Source organism: Pteropus vampyrus, unplaced genomic scaffold (genome assembly GCF_000151845.1).
Source record: "Pteropus vampyrus isolate Shadow unplaced genomic scaffold, Pvam_2.0 Scaffold17, whole genome shotgun sequence".
In the NCBI taxonomy this organism is placed as follows: domain Eukaryota; kingdom Metazoa; phylum Chordata; class Mammalia; order Chiroptera; family Pteropodidae; genus Pteropus; species Pteropus vampyrus.
The window spans coordinates 9,223,652-9,231,000 of record NW_011888798.1 but is presented as its reverse complement, the minus strand read 5'-3'; the positions used below and the strand labels follow the sequence as shown (position 1 = coordinate 9,231,000).

At 39.9% G+C, this 7,349-nt stretch overlaps 1 long non-coding RNA gene across 1 annotated transcript; it reads left to right on the top strand.

Annotated features, from left to right (window-relative positions):
• Positions 1-6: 6 nt before the first annotated feature.
• LOC111736058 lies at positions 7-2,839 on the top strand. Its single transcript, XR_002779073.1, has 2 exons — positions 7-1,980; positions 2,176-2,839. It is a non-coding gene; the product is annotated as an uncharacterized LOC111736058 (long non-coding RNA).
• The last annotated feature ends 4,510 nt before the right edge of the window (positions 2,840-7,349 follow it).

The following is a 7,349-nucleotide window of genomic DNA, read 5'->3' as shown; positions in this document are numbered from 1 at the left end:
GCCTCCAGGAGATTAAGAGAAGGCTGGACCACTTCCTTTTTTTGTAATGTATCTGAGATAGTATATATTACCTCATTCGAAGGGGATGAGAACCTTTGGAGCTCTGTACCCCTCAGCCCTTCAGCTTAAGAAGCTGCCTGCTGACTGGACATCAGCACTTGCATGTATTTTAGGAAACTCAATCTTAGATTTACTTAAGACAGTACAGAGTTCTCATGTATTTTGTGCCTATTTTCCCTGTTGTTAACATCTTATGTTACTATAGTACATTTATCAGAACCTACTTTGGTACAATACTATTAACTAAAATCCACACTTATTTGGAGTTCACTGGTTTTTCTGTAATGTCTTCTCTTCCAGGATCCCATCTGGGAACCACAGTGAGAGGTAATGTCTCCTTAGTCTCCTTTGGTCTGTGCAATTTCTCAGACTTTGATTGTTTTTGGTGATAGTTTTGAGGTGTACTGCTGAGGTATTCTGCAAAATATCCCTCAATGGGGATTTGTCTAATGTATTTCTAATGATTAGACTGTGGTTATGGGTTTGAAGAGGGAGAGCACAGAGATAAAGTACAATTCTCACCACTCCCTTATGATTTTGAAGCAAATCTTAGATATATCATATGTAGCTATTTCAGAATGATTCTCTAAAATGTAAGGGCCCTTTTTCTTGAACCATATCTTTGTCTGGGAGGTAACCTTCTTTCAAACAGCTGTAGCAGTATGCAGGTTGATAATGCTGACTTTTAAATCTAATATTTTCCTGGATTACCAACACTGCAACTTACTTTGAATAAAACCAACAGATTAAATTTTTACATGATTTATTTTAGGTGGTGTGCAATATTCAGTAAGATATCAAATCATAAGAGAAATCTTTTCTTCCAAATCAGTCAATCCTGATCTTGCAAAATATTTACTATATCCTACCTCTTATTAAGAAAATAAGAAATTACATGTTGGCTATGATCAGTTATTTTTAACAATACATGACTAATGCCTATTTAGTCATTTGCCTTCCTCTTTAGTTATTTAAAAATATGAAAAGTTTGATCATGATGTCCATCAAAAGTAGTGCTGAGGGCAGTGGGAATGGTGGCAGTTTTAAGCTATTTTTATATAATACTTATTTAATTTTTCCCAAAAGCTGAATACTAGAATCACACACACACACACACACACACACACACACACAAACTGAAAAAATATTTAAAACTTTTATCAATCTTCTCAATTCATGACATCATTTTAATTATACCTTATATTACTATAAAGAAATGAGAAACTGTATAAATTTACTCATTTTTATAGCTATTATAAGTTAATTATATTATTATATCTACAAATTTTAATATTGACTTGATTGCTTTTAATTAACAATTTTACAAAATGTGTTCCATATTTTGTCTCTCAGTGGTTTTTAGACTGTTTCTTGAAATAAGTATTAATGTGTTTGTCAATCGAAGTTGGATTTTTTTCTAAAAAAATAGTATGTATGATTAACTGATTTGCAATGAGGACAGCTTTGCTAAGTGGGTTATATGGTAGACATTGTCCAGATATTGAATGACCTAAATCTTCACTTCCAGGGTTTTGACCAAAACGTATTTCAAGAACAGTATAAAATAAAATCACTTTATTTAAAAAATTGTATAAGTAAAAGTGTGTTGAAATTAATGGTTTCTTTTTTTCTTCTCAAGTCTAGAAGAGATTTAGGAATCAGAAACAAATTGAAGAATCCTCAGAAGAGATGATGGGGAAGCCTTGGGATGCAGTCACCCATAGAGCATCTCATAGAGCATCTCAAGAAAAAGAAGAAGGCAGGTCCAAGCATGAAAACTTGGGGAATACCAGCATTTAAGGAGAGGCCGAGGAGGAAAATGCCATAGAGAGACTGAGAAATTACAGCCAGAGAAATAGGAAGAGAATCTGAAAAGTCAAGATTCTAGAACTAATTGTTGTCAATGGTGAATGCTGTCGGGTGCAGTCTGGGCCACGGATGGGGGAGTAGGATAGAAACCAAACATGGCAGAAAGAGTTTCAGGGATGTGGAGAATGCAGAAGTTAGATTGCAGGGGAGTGAATGGAAGTGAGGAAGCAAAGTAATTGGCAGCTACTCTTTACTAAGTTGAGTTGCAGAGAGTGGATTTTGAAGGACCTGCTCTGCTCTGTGTAGGTTGACAGGCCCTTGACACAAGCTTTGGTGCTTTTGAAACAATTGGCTGTTGGAGCAAAGGTACAAGGAGAAGGACAGCCAGCCAAGTCAGCAGTTACTCACTCCACTCCCTCCTGGCAACCGAGAAAAGAGAAGGCTACATGGGCCCCACCTTTTGTGATAGAATGTGCGTGAGTGTCTCATTCCAGGGAGGCCTCCTGCTGCTCATTCTTCCACTTATGTGGTAGGGGGATCACCCCCCATGGTAGGCAAGGTCAGGGGCTGCTGAAATCCTATCTGATTCTACCAGCCATTTACACTGGAGTAAGGAGAACTTTGTTCTGGGTTTCACCGGAGCACCAGATGGGCTAGCAGCTTCATTGCATACAGCCCTTCTTGGTCCGAGAAGCTTGGCCTTAGCTAATCTCATTTCTCCTCAGAAGGCAAATATGGGGAAGTCTTTTGCTCTACACAGATGTGTGCAATAAAGAAGTACTCAATTAGAACTTTGCATCAGAATCCCATCATATCTGGAAAGATATTTTGTGTGCTGAGTAAGTGGTATAGCTTAAACAGTTAAGCACATGAATGCTGGATTTGCATCCTGGAGCCACTGCTTAAGTAATCTTGGGTAAGTTACTTAACCTTTCTGTACTTTGAGTTTTATCATAAAGATTAAATGAGATAATATGTGCAATGGGTTTTTAATCTATGGGGTAATAATAGTACCTGCTAATAGGGCTATTGTAAGGATTAAATGAGATAATATTTGTAAAGTGATTTATAATATGCGTAAAATGCCTGGCACATACTGGATATCATACTTATATTCTATTTAACCCTGCTCCGGACTGATTCATTATAACTCTATTTGTCTCTGAAATATTTTATTACCGAAAATTTCAAATATATAAAAAAGTAGAGATGTAATAGGTCATGTACTGTCATGTGTCCATCACCTAGTCTGCTGATGGGAATGGATTATTTGGGCAGTGGAAGCTACATGGTGCCCCTAAAATCTCAGCAGTTCCCAAACTTTGCTTCATTCATTCATTTATTCCGTCATGCAACAAATATGAGCACCTACAATAATGAACACCTACTACCTGTCAGTACCAAGATGGAACTAGTGATACCTCAGTGAACAAAATACACAATAGTCCCTGCCTGTGATGGAGCTTCCATTCTAGAGGGCCTGGCACACTGGATCACACTGAAGACTTTGATATAATTCATTTCTTTTTGATATTGAGCCTCAACCAGCCAAATCGTTTAGATTACAGTTTTGGGTCCGATTATTACCCAGTGTTTCACAGAGATAAAATCCATCTCCTTGGCTTGAAATTGAAAAAGGAAATTTCACACCCCGTTCTTCAAGACATAAAGATATTTGTACTCTTCATGTGCTGTTGTGGCAGGTTGTGCAGGCATCATGGGTTGTCCATATTTATCAGCCCCAGGAGACTCATCCTGGGCATAACAGACTAGTGGGTTGACAGGCAACTCAGCAAAGGACACATTTAAAGCAGTTTAGATGGAACCAAATGAAACATTTCCTTGATCTGAATGCAAGACTACCAAGTTATTCTGAAGTGATTAAAGAAAACAAATACAAAACCAAAAGGCTGATGCTCTTTTTAGCAATTAGGATTGTATAACCGATAGCAACTTTTTAGAAAGCACTCACTTGCACAGTATGTTCGAGGCAACAAGGACGGCTAGTCTGATTCCTAGCAGTACTTCAGTGAGAATGTTCAGGGTATGATGTGTGTGGGTGTTGTTGCTGTTGTTTTATTTTTAATTAACAGGAACAAAAGGCTATCATGGTTTGTGCTGCTACTGTTCCTTCTGTGTTACAGTTCCTTCAGTGTATACATTCTGTCCTTGGGTCATCAGTGTTGGGGTATCCTGCAGTGGGCAGCCATTTTTGTAGATAGGGCTCTTAGAAACTTACAACCTAGTGATGGAGGCAGGATATGAATACAACTACAAATTGCATGAATATGCAAATATACTAAAATGCATAAAGTTATATAAAAGAAATGGAGGATTCTAATTATGGTATTTCCCATAAAATGAGATAATCTATTGGAAGGCAAAATAATCATCGATTTATATTAAATTATAATTTTAACAATTGTAGTTAATATACAGTCACTGAAAAAAAAGCAGAGATACACATAAAACCACCCCAAACTGTATCACATAAATATTATTTAACATTTTAGTGATGTACATCCTTCCATGTGAAACATTCTTGGACAAGCTGTTTTTTAAATAACATGTTATGAACATCTTTTCAGTTGATACATTTCAGCATTATTTTAATGGATATCCAGATTACTATAAAGTCCATCCATGTAGTATAGTTTTATAACTTTGGTTAAATCTTTAGATGACTTTTTGATGAGGAACTAATGAGTCAAAGGACAAAACATTTTAATACCCTTGGTATATGTTGCCAGACTATCCAGAAAAATTGTATACTCTCTAACATTATGGTAGTACCATTTCAATTTTTTTCCTCGCCAATTTTTAGGGAAATTTGAGCCCACATTTAGTTTTTACATGTATTCTGATAATTTCTTAGGGCATCTTTCTAGCTTTCAATATATACAGTTCATTGGATTGCATTGAACCTGGATTTCTGATTTTTTTCATTGTGGCTCTCTTTGTTGCATTTCACACAGAGGGTGCTAACTCAGATTATATCTTGCTCATCATCTTAGTCTTTAGAAATGGACTCTGAGACGGGTTTATGTGCAGGATAGTTATAGGGGAGTGCTCTCAGGACCAATACCTAGTGGAGATAAGGAAAGAATGACTGCGTAGAGGGAGAACTTGAGCTGTGATGTGGTTGCATTGAAGACCTCGGCTATTCCCATGGGGCACTCGGGGGGTCAGATGGTTCCTCTGAGTTGTCTCAAATCAAAAGGAAGGTCTTGACCCCAGCACAAAACCAGTCATTGGATGCAGGCTGCCCTTGGGGAGGAAGTGTAACTTTAGGTGAAGCAGCTTCTTTTGGTCACAGGCAATTCCCAGAAGGAAATATGGCTATGAGCCTTCAACAGCCAACACTCCCAGCAGCTGGTGGGGAATGAGGTCCTGAAGAGGGTATCTGGGTGGCACATCACAGCATCCACCACAGCCCACCCTTGCATCTGTCCATCCACTTGCTTGGTATAATTAACTCACTGCATCTGGGAACAGCACCTCCAGGATCCTAGTTGGCTCTTTTGTGTGGAAACTTACAAGAGGAAGTTTAGTAGGATAAATTATAGCTCTTGCAACTGTAGCTGATCTTGTGGCTACAACTGATATCATCGTGACTCCCTCCTCTTCCACCTTTTCTAGATTCCCCTCACTCTCAGCCAGCACCTTTACTGGTTTAGGTGGGTTACTTGAGGTGCCTGAGTCATTGGTCACCATACTTTTCTTTGGTCATGACTAAAACTGGTTATTGGTTGTATGAGAAGAAGCCCTACTGAATTACCTGGTGTCAAACATTTTCCCCAACCCCCATTGTGTAACAGCTGTCCTCCCTCCTCCTGCCAATCAGGTCAATTAAACCTGCCAATATCGTGACTCTTCCTTGCCTCCTGGGTTCTGGCATAAGGAACAAAATGGCAGAGCAGCAGCTGTAGTTTCAAGTTTATGGGGTTCTACTGTGTCTCCTTGTGGAAGTGTTAAGGCTCTGAGAACCAGGACCTCTATATATAGTCTCAAGCTGTGAGGAAGGGAGTAAATAATTTCCCAAGTGGATCACTGGAATAGATGGTGAGCAGGGCCACTTCTTCCACCTCTTGTGTCCTGGACCCTTGTATTCTATCTAACGGGCATCCTGCACCTTACAGTGGTTATTGATTTAAGGTATATACCATGTCCTGGAGGTGGTATCCCTTCCTTGCACAATATCGCCACACTGGTGCCTTGGTTGAGGCTTCAGAAGGCCCCTCTATCATTCTATAAGGCTTGAAGCTTCTGGATGGTGTAGTATGAAATAGTATCAGTTTCAAGAGTTCAGCTGAGTTGAGAAAGAGCTGTGCTGTCAAGAGTTCAAGTAGTTGATTAAAGCAGCAAGCCAAAATGGAAGAGTTAAGCCTTTAATCATTTACTGCAATGGCTAAGCAAGAGGCTAAAACCAGAGAAAGCATTTTCATTTTCCTCCTTAGAATGACAAAAGGTGGATGTAGGGGTCATCTCACTATTGAGAGAGCCTGGAACAAAAAGCTCAAGCATTTTATGGATCCTGAGGTGGAGGGTAAGGTGAGGGGAAAGGGCTAAGAGTGGAAAAGTACTGGGTACTGAGTTGGAGTGGGAAAAAGCATCTTCAAAGTTTCTCCCCCTCAACCTCTCTTCTATAAGGAACTCTCAACAGAGGTACCTGAAGAAGACTTCTGCTCCCGGTCTCAGGTAAAGGACCTGGGAATGAAGGTGCCTGGGCTAGAAATGTAAATACATGAAGCATATGGCCAACCAAAGGGGTCTGAGTCCTTTACTTCGCCTCTCTTCAGAGGTGAACACCAATTGTCTTGTGGGAAGGGCAGCTTTCCTCCATGAGGCCTGCCGGGTAAAGCCTTTGTAATCTATAGCCAGGCATGAAAAATCACACATAGATTTTTAAGGAGCTGGAATCCTCAGTTAGTAGGTCCCATGGTATTGTGCCTACTGCTTTGTTATAAAGGGGGACTCTGAGTAGCAGTGTGGGTTTCCATGATGGTGGCTCAAACTTTGTGAGCCCTTGGATTCTTCTACTAGAAGAGGCCTTGCAGGCAGGAAGGGAAGACCCGTACTTGAAGTATGCATTGAGTCAAGTCAAGGTGAACTGCTGCCCTTTCCAGAGTGGAAGGCTCCAATGTAATTAACTTGCTAAAAAGTGAATAGTTGGTTTCCTTACAAGATGGTGCCATACTGGGGCTCCGCATGATTTCTGTCACTGGCAGATAGGCCATTTGGCAGTGAGAGTAATTAGATCAGCCTTGGTGAATGGAAACTCATGCTGGGCTGATAGCCTTTATCTCTGCCACCTGGCCTATTGTGCAGTGGCTGATGACAGATGCTGGCTGATATCAACTGGCCAAGTCATTCTATGCACCAGTGCCCCATCTGTGGTGGATATTCTCTGTTGGGCATTAACATGTTACTAAGAACTTTACATTTCGAGCCTACTCCCGTAGATTCATTCACATGCCTTT